This window comes from Crocodylus siamensis, chromosome 4 (assembly GCF_052110815.1).
Source record: "Crocodylus siamensis isolate JL-2025a chromosome 4, ASM5211081v1, whole genome shotgun sequence".
NCBI classification, from domain to species: domain Eukaryota; kingdom Metazoa; phylum Chordata; order Crocodylia; family Crocodylidae; genus Crocodylus; species Crocodylus siamensis.
Genome location: NC_143398.1, coordinates 180193472 through 180210736, shown reverse-complemented (window position 1 = coordinate 180210736; position 17265 = coordinate 180193472). Strand labels below are relative to the sequence as shown.

At 42.5% G+C, this 17265-nt stretch overlaps 1 protein-coding gene across 4 annotated transcripts in view; it reads right to left on the bottom strand.

Annotated features, from left to right (window-relative positions):
• Positions 1-17265, bottom strand: part of RAMP1 (receptor activity modifying protein 1) — a 100493-nt gene that overhangs the window by 12874 nt on the left and 70354 nt on the right. For 2 of the 4 annotated variants that reach the window (XR_016441999.1, XR_016442000.1), the window contains exon 3: positions 5329-5441. The exons of the other annotated variants lie outside the window; for them this stretch is intronic. The gene's annotated coding sequence lies outside the window, so the exon portion shown is untranslated. The remainder of the gene's footprint in view (positions 1-5328; positions 5442-17265) is intronic. 4 annotated transcript variants of the gene reach the window in all.

Below are 17265 nucleotides of genomic sequence, written 5' to 3'. Positions count from 1 at the left end.
GGGAGGTTTTGTTACCACCAGAATCAGCAGTACCATTGTATTTTAACAAAAAATACTCAAAACTGTCACAGCACTGAAATGCAGAAAAAGCCTACTTAGTCATTTCCCCTGTTTCCTCCCTGATGGGGCTTGGGGCCATCTGGAGTTCTCAGACAGCTCTGAGTCACTCTTCTCCTTGTTTCCTACCAAGTGCCAACAGTGAGCCTCCCTACGCTTTTAGGGATTCAGGTCCTATGTCCTCCAAATCATTTTGCAAAACCCATATTATGCTCCCCTATCTCAGGAGGACAGTAAAACACTGCAGGAAATGGGCAGTACTCCCACATCAAGTACGTTTCTAAACTTTGGTATTATGGAACAACCATACACTTGGACCTGAGAGAATTTTCTGTGTGTAATAAATGTCCTAGCATGTACTATTGTTAACAAAAAGTGTGGTTCCAGTATTGCCAGCCTAAAGTATTGAAGACATGATTTTGGGAACAAATAAAAAAAATCATGAAATTAGATACTAAAAAAACCTCCAGAAGATTAAAAAGTAATAATAATAATATACACTGGATTCTTCATATTTTCCTTCTGGTTTTAAGGCTTAGGGTACACTGGGTCATGTTTTAAGTTTTCCTGTGCAATCATGAGAGCTAGAAAATTACTTTCTTAAAAAAAGATAGTAAAAAATGTGGTCCTGATATGATTTCATGCTTCCCTGGGTTGGGCCTGTAGCAAAATATCAAATATCTTGAGATGTACATCTTGAGATACAAGATAAAAATCTTGAAAACTGGAGATGCTATCTTAGAATGGTTCTGTACAGTGTGGTAGCTCTTTCCGGTCCTCTACTGCAGAAACTATATTTTGTGTTTCTTGGTACTGAAAAATGTTTCAGTTTAATTTAAGATCACAAATTCAGGTCACCTCAGGATCTCGGTGAGCATTTTGTGACAGCAAAGGCTTATTTCATTACGTAAGGCAAATAACATGTTGTAAAATATTACATGTAACCACTGTATTACTCACATATATGGCATGTGTTTGCACTTGACAGTGTAAAGTTTTTATTAGCATGGTTTTGGAATATCTCTACTCATTACCAACAGAACTTCTACTTATTTTATTCATTCCCCCCACACATATTGAGTATGTATGGTACAACCCCTGCCCCCACCCCACCCTCCAAAAGCGTATTTTAGCAATGCTCATTTAAAAGATTAATTTTGATCCCTTGATCTGTCTTTAAAGCAAGCTGGCTTCACTTCTATATTTTCAGCTGTGTGTGGCTCAGAGAGAGAAAAATGAATCAAATTAATTTAAAATACCGCGTTAAACTACTTAAGTGTTTTTTTTATATATATAACCATATTTTAGCTTTAAGGCAGATAGTGCAGGACTTTGCACAGGTGAAAGCAAATCAGTGTATCCCCTTTCAAGCTTCCCAGTCCCACTTCCAAATGTTTCTGTTTCTTTCCAGGGCCACAAACTACTTTATCTGGAGCTTGTCATTGGGACAGAAGAAAATGTTGCCCATTCTGGACTCTGGTAGTTGTAAAATTTCCCTAGCATGTTGGTTTTTAAAAATGGGGAAATGAGGAATGTTAGGAACAGTCCTATGGCAATGGGATTAATGGGAAAATTACAAGTGAGGAGGTGAAAGGAATTTGTGTGGCAGGCTGAAGCTTAAACGTTTCATAGATACCTAGTTGTATGATGGGATAAAAAGTTACTTCCCACTTCAATCATACTTCTCTTGCTTTGTATGTCTCATGTCATAGGTCTCTCCATTACCTCCATGATGCAGATAAACATAATTAGCTCTATTTTACAGGTGAAACGACTGAGGGTCAGAAAGACTAATGGATTTTCCTAAGAGCATAAAGTAACCATTGCTGAAATGGACTGTAGAATTCAAGAGGAATTAAACAAAGAGGGTGACTATAGCAATTTCAATAGTGTTTCTACAGCAATTACTGGCAATACAGAATGAAAAGAAAGATCCCTTTTTCACAGAAACTGGTATTCAGTATCAGAGCCAGGAATACCACTTGCCTGCACCATAAACCCATGCATAATCCACTAATGTTTTGCTCTTCACAGGCAGACAAGGTTCTTTGGGTTGCTCCTTGCAATAAACTTCCATGTCTCTCATTTTCTCCATTTGTACAAGGGAGATACTACCTTATTTACAAGGATTCTGTTTGTACAGTATTAGAGGAACCCACTGTAATACTGTCATCTCTAGGAGCTATGCCATTGGCTTCATTTTCTTCATTTTGTGAAACTGATCTGGAACCCATACAGGCCTGGAATGATATTCTTTAGGATATTCCCAAAGTATTGGCTCACCTTGCCTGGTTGTCCCACCTTCGTACCAGAGTTAAACTAGTGTGTGCATGTATTTATATATCAATGCTCATTTTACCAGTGATTTTAGTGGGAATATGATTTAGAACACAGGCCAGGGATTTACCATTGTCCATTAACAATGGCAGAAACATACTGTCCCATTCATATGTCCCAAATAAGATTGCCAACAAAATCCCGTCTGTTTTCATTAAAGATTTATCATAGAAAATGTAAAAAAGTGATCTGCTATTTACCTTCTACTTTCTCAAGCAGATGCACTGATGTAATTAACCTGGATAACACCTTTGGTCTATAGAGAGCTGATCTTCACACATAAGTAAAGCCACCCTTAAAGGCCCTCCCCATCTCATTTTTTCAGTTGTCATTGTTACTGTTGTTTTGAAGGGCAAGAAGGGCACTCAACTGGTTGGATAATCCACAAGACACTTAAGTATCTGAAAAATTATTAAGGAACTTGGACTCATTCCACAATAGACTGTGCTGTGCTACTTGTTAATACGGCCATTAAAAAAAGAGCAAACAAACAAACAAAAACACCCCCATACCAGCAATGAAAATGTCTCAGATGGAAAATAAATGCACCCAATAAGCCTAAAACTGTTTTGAGCGAGATTAGGAAGTATGCAGTGTTAACATTCCCTTTGCAAAAAAACAATTCAAAGGCATATTAGAGTGCTAAGGTAAAGTAACACACTTCACTGACCAGGCAGCTTTCCACCAAGCACACTTTTATTATGAATTATTCACCAAATTAGGCTATTCTCATCTGTGAAATTCTGGAGCTAATTTATTATTTAAATTTCCCTGAAAATTCCTTGAGTAACTCTTTCTGCTCTGTGGGTCCTTCGCAAAATTCTTGAGGTGAACAACTGCAATCTATGCTGCATTTGCTTGTTTTGTGTATGGGTCTACAAATGCTCACAAGGCAACAGAGGACACTATTTCACTGCATGTTAAACGCAGTAACAGCCCTGGTGTACTCACTATCTTACCCTGTGGTCACTGCAAGTCAAACTATGCGACTTACCTTGCTTTCACTGAGAGCTAGGCTACCGCAAGTTAGTTATTCTCTAGCATGGAGTAATGATTGTGCACATGGGTAATTACTGTTGCCATGTGGTAAAGTGCCAACCCTTTGCCCTGCAATTGGTATAAATTGTTCCTAGGTCCGTAAACTTGGTATCATGTTGTTGCTGATTCTGTATGTTTTATAACACACTGGGTGTGGCTACACAAGATGCTTAATGTGCAGTAGCCTAATCACACTGTGCAATAGTGCATCACCACACGGACAGTGCTAATATGCTACTGCACATTATTAGGCTACTAGTATTATTAGGCTACTGCGCAGTAGCATCACTAAAAAGGCGTTCACTGGCACTTCTGTGCAGTAACTGTGCATCTAGTTAGTACTTCACTAAGCAAGTACTAAATGAAATGTGCAGTAACTGCTGCTCATTAATGAATATACAGATGTGCTCACTGAAACGTTAGGTACAGCCTGAAAATACCATAATCAAATAAATATTTAAAAAACTGCTTTCATTGAATATTTGTGCATTCAAACCTAATGTTTTATTTTTGTGAGTAACCATACTAGCCCTTGAGTGATCAAATATTTGAAGAAACTGAATTTATACAGTCTTGTTTTGACCTTTGTATGTACAGTTTTTTAAATCTGAATGGACAAGTTTGCACTTTTGGCTAACCTCTTCTTTAAATCAAGCTTTACATATCAGTAAGAGCCTTATACTGTATAAACCTATTCTGTGTGAAGGTGTTCAGGCTGATTTAGAAAATAGCATGTTAGCAAGTGGGTGGATAAATAATAATTAAAATTTATGCAGCACTTTTTATCCAGGTGCCCAACCATTTAAAAGCATTAACTATTTAAACATCACATTTTTCAAAAGCATCCTTCATGGCATTGAGTAAAGCGTAGCACAGAAGGGTTAAGTAACTCACCCAGAAACCTCACAACAAGTCGCTTGCTGAGTCAGGAAGAGACTCCAGGAGTCCAGGTGCCCCAAACTATGCTGCTTTCATTTAACAAAACAGAGATTTTGAGTGGTGAGAATGGGAGGAGTGCCAACTATGGCATGAGAAGAAGCAGAATCTCAGCTGGATGTCTGGGAATCTGTGTGAATCAATTGTAATTCTTTGTGTCTAACCATGAAGTTCAAGTCTAACTTGTAACCATTCCAAAACGTTATTCATTACATTTCATGGGACAACCGGCAAACTCTTAGAGCCTTTACAAAATTTGAACCACAAACATTCAATACAAAAATAAAAGTAAGTTAAAATAGTAAGACTAGTTGCTGCTTGGCTGAAGGCATATAATGCATCTAATGAAGGTTGAGCCAAAGTGAACACACTCTGCAGTTCTTACAGTACACTAGAACAGTGATTCTCAAAGTATCTGATGTGGCGGACCGGCAATTTTTTTTCCAGTGGGCCAGGGACCAGGGCCTGGTTCAGCCGGTGGCAACAACTCCGTGTAACAACGCTACACAAATGCGTGACCGGCTGTTTCTTTCTCTTACCTCACCTCACATGACGTGACGTCACCTGGAGTATTGGAACATACGAACTGTGGCATTATGACATATCAATGTTATGCTTCTGAAAATATATTTCTTTCTTTCCTGGCAATTCGGTGCAGACTGATGAATATATTTCTTTCTTTCCCGGCAACTCTCTGCGGACCAGTGACCAGTGGCTTGTGGACCGGCAGTGGTCCGTGGACCACCACTTTGAGAAGCACTGCACTAGAAGATGAGGCTTTCAAAATTCCTCTTTCCGGAGCCAGTACTGCTTGAAATGCTACCTCTGGGTTAATTAATGAATGTCTTAGACAAGACAGTCAAGTAAATAAATATCCAGACCAGCACTAACATGTAATAGGCCTTAAAGCGTGGTCTAACTCATTGGAACACAGAAGGCTGAATAGCCAAAACACCATACCTGAGTAACTTATGACACAATCTTGTGTTCAAAGGTCAAGCCCATCTCTCTGGCCCAGCCTCAGAAGCAGTCCCAACAATGTGTCAAATTTGAGACCGTAAATTCATGACCAACTAAAATAGAAGAGAACATTTCTGAACAGATGTATTTCTTGGACGTTCAGCTGAGATGTAATCTTCCACCCACCCATTCACTCAGCAAAACCTGCTTGTCTTCAGCAGATCTTCAGAGATTGACTTATGCAAACTACTTCAGTAGAAGGTATCTCCTACACTTGCTTTCAAGGTCTTTACCAACTTGCTTGATTCTCAATTCTTTCTTTCCTCAGCAGAAGCCAACCAATCCTCCAGCTCACTGCTTACAACACATTTGCTTTCATTGCGATGTCTTAACTTAAGCTGCCATTAATTAAAAAAAAACCCTTAACCTTCTCAGGCAGGCTCCAGTAAATTCACAGATTGAAGTCACTGAACACATTGGAATTCAATTGAAGAGACTCTTTATGGATGATATTATGGGATGCTTCTGTTTATGACACATATTTGCTTATTGCATGAGCTTTGTATAAGCACACATACTCAGAAGCAAAGGAGTACTTTCTTCACATTCACCATCATCTCTGTCCTCAGGTCCCCAAACCAGGTCTGCTTCTGCTGGTCCAGCTACCAGATAGCTGCTTTGTGGTTGACACTGGATATGGAATCAAGGACCTCCAGAGCAAAGGGTGTTTATAAATATGCTCTGGGAGTGCGTGTGTACCGGGGGGGGACGGGACACTTTAATTAGAGTGGGTCCAAGAGCCGCTCTAAATAAAACACCTGGAGTGTCCCGTGTATCAGCGTCCCCATGCTTAAAAATGGCAATGGAGTGCTTTAACTAAAGCTCATCAAGAGCTTGGGGTCTGCTGGAGCACAATTACCATGGTCCAGCAGACTCGATTAATTGAACCTGCTCTGACATGCTGTAATTAGAGTGTGCCAGAGCAGCCTTGCTGCTCCTCTATAGGCACCCTAAAAAAGTACAAGTCTCTGTAGCTTTAGCAGTGTACATATACAGCAACTAGCCTTCTCTAATTTCATTTTAGGCTTCTAGTTGCTACCATGACATGAATACAAAATGAAATAGAAATTACAGCTGCAGGTACAAAGCCCGGTTAGCTCTGACCTGACCTGAACATTGAATGGGTTCTTACTTCTGATGGTGTCCTTTGCTTGTTTCCATTCTCTAAAATATATTTTTGGCTCTGATGTTATGCAACTCCCCTGCAGAATGACAAATATGCATCACATTGAAAGCTGCAGTAATTAGCTTATTTTTTCTTTTAAAGAACTCACATTCTCATAATAACCAAGTGGAGTTTTTCTTTCCAATGCCATTCCTAGAGTGCCTCTGGCAATGGTCCTGCCTGAGAAGACACCCGTAACATTACAATCCACATTCTGATGTATTAGTTCCTGTCCTGCATCTGAATTAACCCTGGTTAGAATATTAACACAGAACGGTAGGCAAAACAGATTCCAAGCCCCAGAATACAATGACAGTCAAGCAAGTTATATTTTTCATGGGGAACAATAAACTTTATGTGGTTTTCCTTTTCCTACACACGTCTTTCAAACAGATCGCTCCCAGATGAACACCTTCAATGGATAAAAGTAGGAATTTTTCCCACAGCTTGAATTCCACAATCATTCCTCCAAGAAGGATTTTTTAACCCACCTGGAAAAAGATCTTGTTCAAAAAGCATTCCCTACATTCCACTCAGTCTAATATGCTGAATAGATATTTTTAAAAATAGTATTCACTTTCTGGGTGCCTGGGAAATGCCAGTCTTAAGCCTAGCTGTTCTCCCTTTACATGCACAAAGTTCCTTGTGAAAGGCAATAGGTAGGGCTACTTGTGCTGGAGAAACTGTTTATAAAAGAAACCCCTGATATGACAGATGGATTTTTCCACAAGAGATTTCACAGACTTCCTTTCTGCTTCCCCAGGGGGTTCAAAAAGGTCCGATGTAATATACCACAGGTAGTGAAGCATATCTGAAGAGTAAAACAGATTTTTATACCCCTTTGAGAGAAGAAGTATAACCTAGTGTCCTTGGTGTAGGAGACAGAATATATTGTGCATTTTTAATCTTAGGAGGTGTTCATATATTACAGTGAATAAATAACCTTCTAAGATTGCTTTATTTGGTAGAGACAATTGCTTTATCCAGACAGAGCTGGGCCTGAATCATTCCCAAAATCTAACAGTACTCAGTTCTAGGAATGTTAATATCTGGGTCTGACCTTTGCAGCTAATCTTTATCTCTATTATAGTGTCTCTGTTATAACATATATATTAACCTTTATCTCTGTTCTTCCAGTTCCCTGACTGATGTGCTATGAGGCAATTCAGATCTGTGTACAAATGTGGTGGTCTGGGTGTATAGGTAAAGTCAAACATGACTGTGGAACCCCCCTGAATAAAACTGAAGTCACTCTCTGTATTTAAGATTCATGTAGTTATAGCTGATCAAAGTATAGCACACATTGACACTACTAGATTGATAAAGCTATCATATCAGTTGTTTAATCAAAGGCGCATTTGTTACAGACCTCACTGATGACCCCTTAAACCTTTTGGCTCCCTCATTCTTCTTCTTTTTTCTATCCCAATTAAACAAAAACACCACCTAATAGAGTGAGACTTCAATTCTGGAATCAGTCTTTGGGCAAAACAGATGCAATGCAACAACAAGTCCTACCTGAGCTCCTTTGATAGGTAACCTAGACCACAGTCCATTAGTGGAGCAGGTGTCATTCATTGTACAGTGAAATAAAGGAAGCAAATCCCAATACCATGCCTAAAAAAAATTACTAATACAAAATTTAGTATCAAAGCCACAGACAAACATACTATAAAAGACTGTCATAATTATAACTTAAATCATTAACCCACTCTGTTGAGCTAATGAATCATATTCAGAGCTGCTGAACATTAACCTAATCTTTTTCCTCTTGAAGCCAAGAGTAGTTTTGCAGTTGACTTAACTGAGACCAGGATCTGGTCTGAATTGGTGTAATGTTAATGGCATAAACATTAACCCTTTTGGGTTTAAATACTTTATTAGAAGAAAATGGAATAAGGTCTAAGTTATGCTACCTTAGCTTCTCTTCATCTCTTTATTGAGTTTGGTGCAATGTCTATTCTGTCTTTGAACTTTCTCTGAAAAAGAACTAAAAGGGAATGTTTAGGAAAAATAAAATCTTTTTGAGGTTTAAATGAACCAGAATATGTCCTCTTTAATCAAATTGGCAAAGTAAAATACCAAGGTGGGGTTCTGGAACTAGGAACAGAGAGAACTGCTCTTAACTAGAACCAAATCAAACACTGACACTTTTATGCAGAGTAGCTGCCATTCCTCATTTCAAGCAAACTCTTTACAGTTTCCTAAAAATCTTGGTTGAAAAATTGTGTTTGAGTTAAGGATAATCTCATAATTGTTTCTGTTCTTTTGGGTGCTTGGTTAAGGCAGATTCCAGTGTGATGTGATTCTTTTTTCATTTTGGGGATTTTTTTATTCAACACCAAATCAGTGAAGGAGGTGGTTATATACAACAAATAGATGATATTATGGGGCACACTACATAACAATGAGGAGGGAACTTCCATTCGGCTCATACAGCATTGTTATTCTTATAAAATGTCTTCAGTTCTCTACAGTGATTGAGCTTGAACCTGGACCTGAAGTCAACAAAAGCAGGGGCAGAGCCCTTTTTAAAAAAAATGTTTCAGTGCCTACAAGCTGGTTACAAGAATCAGTCCTGAAATTCTACCTCCCTCATGCTGATAATAAATCTCCCGTTATGGTGATTTCAGAATATTAATACATAATAATGAGGCAAGTTCTGTATATGAGGAGCTGATACTGCATGATACAAGCAGCCCTCTGAAAAAGCTGATGGCATTATTAATCTTTATTTTCCAAAGACGACAATATCTATATTTATTTTTATTAATACAGGGATTTCTGTATGAAAGAGGTCAACTTTGCAAGTCATAATAAGTCTTCTTTTCAACTGTTAGTACTACAGGATTCAGTCTGGGGTATAGCTAAATGACATCAAGCTAAGCACTTATTGCTCCATTATTCTGTACATTATCACCCAGAGGAGAGATCCTGATAGTAGCATAACTACAGCTAGGTGAGCTCTGGTTACATCCCTTTGAGAGTGGTGCACCCCTTTGGGAGAGGTGAGAAGGGCACCTGCACGAGCCCCCAAGTCAGGAGGGGCACCAGAATCATCCTCTGCCCCAGAAGGGTCCATGCCCTGGCAGTACAAACATGCCAGGAGCGCCAAAGCAGTCCCCAACTGCTGCCGCTGTTGCTACTTGATGAGCAACAGCCAGGGCAGGCAGAGAATGTGGCAGCAGCTGCAGCTGCTCAGCTGGGGCTGTTTAGGAGTTCTTGGCATAGGTAAAACTTCCTCCTCCCCACTCCCTCACTCTTGGAGCTCACAAACTCTCCATCCCCCACCCCATCAGTGCCTCCCAATAGGGTTTGACCCAAGTGCCAACTCTGCTTGTTATGCCACTGCTGATAGCTGTCAGTTTTCTTTAAGTCTGAGGCAAAAGAGCCCACCGCATCTATTCCTAGATATAGTGCCCCTGTCATCCTGGCTGCAGGGAACTCTTTTTTCATTATGACTCAAAATACATACCTAGTTCACATAAATGCACTCGTTTGGCACAGAGGCAGAATCATTTAGATTGTTCCAACCACGCACAATTGCTATTTTCCCCTTTCAGAAAGCAGAAAATGTGTTATTGGCGCAGCATTAGTCCATTTTTACCAGCTTCACCATTCACTGCCATTAAAGTCTTGATTTTGTTCATTTTTTTCTTCCTGATTGTCCTAGAGCAGCTGGATGAATTAATTTCTGGGGATGGTTACTACTTTGCTATTGCTGATGCAAATGTTTTAATATTGAAAGTAATTAGCACCTGGAATGGATTACCAAAGGTTATACTAAATGTATTATCTCTGGCAGACTTACATCAAGACTGGCTTTTTTTCTGAGATCATGTGCTCTAAATAAACCATTTATTTGACCTCATGCAGGAATCATTGGATTCTTATGAAAATGCTTAAACAGATTCTTATGAATAAGGGAGAGAGATCAGTTCCCTTTTATAGCCTAAGCATGCTCCAGCTTGAAGATGATTTTCAAAAATATTATTTGTGTCTTTCTGCCCTCTTTATTTTTAACTCAGGCATCTACATCTTACTGCTGGCTCCTGTTCTTTGTTAGGGCAGGCTGTAGAGGAGTGATTTATGCATACAGATTGTTTTTTCCACATTTCCTATTTTGTTCCAATTCTGCTATGTATTTGGAATTAGATTTATAGAAAAGTTGCCATTACATATGCTGCCAAATGGGGCTAAAAGGGCATTCATGTCTTCTTTGTCCCTTGACCCCTTTGGGATGCCAGAGGTCATTTGCATCAGTGTTTCTCAAATTTGATACTTGGGGCACAATTTTTCTCTGGATTAAAATTAGTGATGCACATCACTCTTACACCTAAAAGGCATTGTATATCTATTTCAACATGTATTCATATATACATTTCAACATTATATATATGTATAATATAACATTCCATTCCCCTGCCAAAGGAAATCATATCAGTGCTAAGATGTATTGTAAAAACAAAACAGAAAAATGACACCAGATGCATCTTTCTTTAAGCAAAGGATTAGTCTCTATTCCAGTAATTCTCATCCTTTCTAGCCTCAAGGCTGCCTCCATAACATTTCTGAATTTTTGAATTTCAGTTTCCAATTGAAAATCACTCAGCTAAGTCTAAAGTCAGAAACGATCTTGAGGGGGGCAACACTAAAAAAGTTGAAAATCACCAGTTTAGCTGCTGCCACTTAAGGCAGCAGGGCCAGGACCTCACATTACTGTGCCCTCTCCTTTCCACTATCTGCCCCCTCTTGACCTCTGGTCTGTACCTCGGGGGCAATGACTACCTCTCCGGCCCATTCTGCCAGCCCTGGGAGCATGGGAAGAATGGAGGGGATGCAATCCCCTGGTTCTACCTGTGAGTCTACTTCTGGGAGTGCCAGGGCAGGGAGACACAAAGGCTGCTTGCAGGTGGGGAAGGCAGCATCAGCCACCCCAAAAGAAGCAGCTGCAGGTGCCATGGGAATAGCTGGGGCAGGCACAGAGTGCTGGAGCAGAGAGGAGAGCATTTACCTCCTCACATGGGGATCTCACGGCACACTTTCATGACTCCTGTGGCACAGTAGTGTGCTTCAGCACACCCTTTCGAAATCACTGTTCTAGCCAGTTCTTTAGAAGAGGAAGTGCTTCCCCTTTAGGATTTCCCAGGAGTACCCAAGGAAAACAAAAATGGGAAATTAACACTGTAGCAGGGCACTAAGGTGCCTGCTACTTTTGGAGCAGTGAGGAAGGAGCCCAGATGCAGGTTGCTAGGGCAATCAGAGGGAGCCAATGACCCACACCTGTTAGTGGTCAGCTGACTGGAAGGGGCGGGGCCTGGCTTCCATTTAAACTCCAGGGCTGAGGTCAGGTGGGACATTCCCTGCTGGCAGCCAAGGGGGAAGGAGTTCTGCCTGACCAAGAAGAGGCTTGAATGCACAAGCAGCTTGATCCTGGTGAGAGATGGGGCACCTTGAATGATGTTTTACCTGAGCAACATGAATTTGTTATAGCCCAGGGGCTTGTGTTTTGTTTGCTGTTTGACCAGAGGTTTGGGTGAAGCTATTAGGGGTTAGAGGAGGCCTCCTCATAGGGGACCCACAGCAGCATGGGAACCCCAGCCCCAGAGAGAGGGGCGGTGAGACAGGGCTGCGGAGAGCCTGAGCGCCAGTGAGCCACAGTGTGAGACAGGGCAATGTCAGTTACATCTCTGAAGCTTGGGGTGTGGTAAAGGGGTGGTTGGAACCATGCATAGCCCATAAGGCTGGGGTATACAGAAACACCCATTACAGAACTGGGCCAGTGTACAACAGGATACCCGTGTCCAAGAGGAAGGAAAGGCAGCCTCCCTATTATACATTAACATCAAAGACGTGGCAGGTGAGACTTGAAAGTGCTTTTAGGCTAACTTGGCACGGTAAAGGAGGTGTTAGGGGAGAGCACGGTGACTCCTAGGATGCCCTCCTGTTACAAACACGAAAGCAGGAAGACCTGTAGCCTGAGAGCCCCCTATTCGCTGATCATAGTGACTGCAGATAAAAGGGAGTGAAGTACCCAAGTCATCTCCCAGTTAGGGGATAGTAGGGATATAGGCATGTTTAAGAACAGGCACTGCCTACAGAGCACTGGTCTGCTGTTGGTGCAGCTGCCAGTCACCCCCAATATAGGGCAGCCACTCTGGATCAGTACCGAGGGGCCACATCTCAGTTTGCTATCAGCTCCCTAGGATGCCCCATTGCATTACAGATTATCACACTGGTCATAGTGACTAGTATGATAAACTAAATGATCTTAGTCTTCATGTTTTTAAGCAGGTTACATTCAAGCTTCTGCATGTTTTTGTGTTACTGGTTTGGGGAAGGTAGAAGAGAGGATGGTGATCTGATCCTTACTTTGTGTTCCTTCTGTGCTTGCCCCAGTACAGCTGAAGGGAAGCTTAATCACAGTCCAATAACCCTGTGCAAGAGAGGCTTCTGCATTTTAGAACTGTGTGAGTCAAAGGCCTAAGGCAGGGGTGGGTAAAATATGGCTCATGGGCCAGATTTGGCCCACCAAGGAATTTTTTTTAGCCTGTGGCGGGTCCCTTGGCCTTCCCTGACCCAGGCATAGGGGGCAGCCTGAGCCATAGTGTATGCAGCTGGTTCTGCTACCCCTGTGTACTCAGCAGGGCTAGGGCAGTGTGGCAGCTAGACTCCACTTCTGGGCAGCCCCAGCAGCAGTGGTGGCCCCTTCCAGCTACCACTGTCAGTGTTGCTGCTGCCAGCCCCGCTGCCCAGGCACCCCAGCCTGTCTGCCCTGCACCCATCACTGAGCGTCCCAGATGGAGCAGGTGGGTTGGGTCTCTGTGGAGACTGACCCAGGACCCATGCAGGCAGGGTGCTCTTGGCTGGGTGGATGGGATAGGGCCCCATCTGTCCAGCAAAGTGTGCCCTGCCTGCATGGGTCCTGGACCAGTCTCCATGGAATCCCCAGGGCCGGAGCCAGGATTGCCGGCAGTGGCAGTATGGGGCTGAGCCCTAGGACACTCATTAGCTGGCAAAAACCATGAGAGCTTTTTACTCTTGAACTCGAGAATGTAAGTAAATCAATATGAAAGTTATGACACATGGCCCTTAAATGTACTTACACATTACTATTTCTATTCTTGCCAGAGTCCTAGTTTAGTAGAAGATATTTCAAACACTAATAACATACAATTACATCTTCTTCAGCTCAAGTAAAGAATCAAAGCCAGGAAATTATGGAAATACCAAAGGTTAATAAACATCTATTTTTTTTATTCTCATTCTCTCTCCATTCATGAGGTTTTGTTTTCCTGATGACTGAGCCTGCCGATATAGATTTAATTATTGTGCGCATACTATCAAAAGATTTTCAGTTTGAGTTAATAATTACAGCTGGAACAGGCACTAAAGCCTGCATAGTGGGGCAAGTTAATGAAGATACAGAGAAAGACAGATTTCTCTCATTTTAAAGGATTTTCACTTTATTTATATAGTGAACATTTGCAATTGCTCTCCAAGAATCCTTAGGATTCAGAGGCATAAAAATGCACTTTTATTCCTGGTCTACAAATAGCTCAACCAGGAAATGCAGGCCCAAACAGCTTAAAGAAATCTATTGTCTATTAACCTTCTGACAAACAGGAGACCTGATTCTTAAATATTTCACTGTCCTTTAATACCATACTGAGCCACTGATTTAAAGGGAACAGGGGCACAGTCATTTCTGTGACGTTGTTTAGTACTTGTATAAACAAGTACTAAATGACTGCAGTATCCTGAGTTACTGCACAGTAGTGCCAACAAATGCCTTTTTTTGACGCTACTGCACAGTAGCCTAACATTACTGTGCAGTAGCACTGAGTCATGGGTTTTGCGTAGATGTGACCAGTAGGGCTATGTGAAGCTTCACATGCTGATTTTGATTTGGAGGAGATTTGGCCCGACTCGGCGGTCGAATCTCCAAATCCAAATCGAATTGGGAGACCAATAAAATGGTACGAATCAATTTGAAGCTCTCCAAATTGATTTGGAAAAGACTTGGAGATCTTTGGAAAGATTTGGGCAGTCCTGGCCCACTGCCGCAGGGAGCTGGACCCGGACTTTGTGCTGGTAGGTAGGAGGCCGGGGGGGAGGGCTGGCGGAGGAGAGGACCATGGGACCCTGCAAGGCCCCATCCCCTGACTGCTGCCCCAGTCCCCCTGAATGCTCCTCAACCTGTGCCTCTTTCGCAGCCCCATCAATGGCTGCCACACCCAGCCCCAGCATCTCAGTTCTTTAAAAAAAAAAAAAAAAAAAGCCCCACACTCACTGGCTCCTGCCAGGTGGAGGGCTATCCCTGCTGCCCCCACCTTGGGGAGGTTCTGCCACAAGCCCCCATCCCCCACCCGCTCTCCCAGCCCCATCAATGGCTGCTCTGCTCAGCCCTAGCATCCCAGCACTTAAAAAAAGCAACAACAAAAAAAAGCTCTGCTTTCACTGGCTACTGCAGTGAACTGTTGGGGCTTCTGGGGGCTCATGGCAGAGCCTCCCCATGCAGCATGGAGCAGTGGGGGGCAGGGGGGATCACCCCTCCACTTGGTAGCAGCTGGTGAATACAGACTTTAAAAAAAAAAAATTTTAAAGTATCGGGATGCTGGAGCCAGGTGGGGCAGCCATTGACGGGGCTGGGAGAGCAGGCAGGGGATGGGGCCTGTTTGAGTCAGATTCTGCCGATTTCAGTGGTGGGTGAATCTCTGAATCAGATTCAGCCGAATCAATTCAGGACAGCGATTCAAATCACTGAATCGAATCACTGTCCCTTGAATCGGCTGAATCTGAATCCAAAGCAAATACTAGCTGCTTTGCACAGGCCTAGTGACCAGGGCTACCTACAGTACTCTCAACACATTTTCTAGCATCAGCTATAAAATCCCCCTCTCAAACCCCATCCAAACACTGATTGGGCCCAATGCTAAAAGAACTCCTATACAAGAGCTAAACTAGAACTAATTCTAGTTCTTACTTGGTGCATCTACACCTGTGCTTTACTGAGGAGCTGACTAATTAGTTCCTCAGTAAAATATCACCATCTACATGTGTGCCTATATTAAGGCACAGCAAATTAATCAACTCTGCTGCATGTGGAGTAGTTGCATACACTGAAATGCATGTGTAGACAGTGACCAGGTGCTGCATGCCAGCTAGCCCTGCAATATAGTACCTTTGTGCCACAGCCAGCCCCTCCACAGCATGTTGAGCTTCTGGGCTGGCAGGATGACCCCCAGGGCTGGCAGCTGGGGATGCTCCATTCTGGCTCAATGTGCTGCAGTCCTGGGTGCACATGTAAATGCCGTGCCCAGGAGCAATAAACTCCAGCTTGAACTGCACAGGAGTTCATTTCTTCACCCTAATACCATGTGTAGATAAGTCTCCACTCCTTTCCTTTCTCTTTCAGGTTTACATTTCTGTGAATGCTGTAAAGAGCTATCTTGGGCTCTGTTGGGGAAAGAATGCTTCATGCCATTTAACACTGATCCTGCTGGCCAGTCCAGGAATTGTGCATTTACATGGGTTTGTATGGATGGCACTAAAATGAATTTCTAAAACAACTGCTCTGACCTCAGGTCTTTTATTAGAAGAATCAGTTTAGCTTCAAAGGTTCCTTGACTGCCTCTGAGATCTAAAATATATGACAACAGATATGTAACTAAACGATTGCCTCTTACACCACTTACTTTTCAGAAATACTCTACTTAAATCAGTGATTCTCAGCAGAACCTTTGAAGGATGTCTGAGATGTGAAGAGATAAGGAGATGAGCTATGCAGATAAACACAGAGTTAGGCTCGTTCCTGCCTGGATGATCCTCTACTCCCACTGCCCAGCCCCTCTGCAAGAAAGCAAGCACTGTAATATGGGGCATCACAGATGGGATTCCTGAGTCCAGAGTTGAACCACATGCTGCATGTGGCACGTGCTGGACTAGCTGTGTACCATACCTGGCACTTGTCCCAGCCACTGTGGATCACATGGAGCACCCACTCCAGTTAATCTGGGACCCATGCTGCATGCAGCACCCTCCTTCAGGGAAGGTGTCACATGCAGCATGGGTTCTGGACTGGCCAGAGTAGACACTACATGTGGCATGCATCCTGGACCAGCCCCACACTGGTGCACCATGTAGCACAGTCCCAACCCGGCTCTTGTAAGTGCTGTGTGTGCTGGATCTGGCACACAGGGGAAGAGGGGTGGGTAGGTCTTTGGATCTGATCTAGCTGGCAGGGCCATCCACATATCATTCATCTGGCTATGGACCGGCCCACTACTTATAGCCTGTGGGCCCAGATGATTTTGACACCTTTGCTGTAATATACACATTCATTTTGGAAACTAAGTGCCACTCAGTTCACAAAACCTATGGGGGGCTGCCTTAAGTCCAATGAGGGGCATCTTGAGTCTGAAAAGGTTGAGAATCACTGCCTTCAATAAGACAAGAGATTTCTCCCTATGTCAAAAGACTAAACAGTTGGGGCAAAGTTGAAACAGTTGTGGGTTTTCAGTCTCCCAAGAGCAGTGAGAACATGTTTGTTGTTACTGTATAAGCAACCTCTGTCAGCATTAACTCTGGAGTAAAATGTTATCTGACACTTTAGTGCCTAGTTGGTGTTTTCTTGTATTCATCTTGACAGTATTACTACTTATGAGTGTAAGTGTATGAGTGTTACTACTTATGAGATTTCCTCTGGGCAG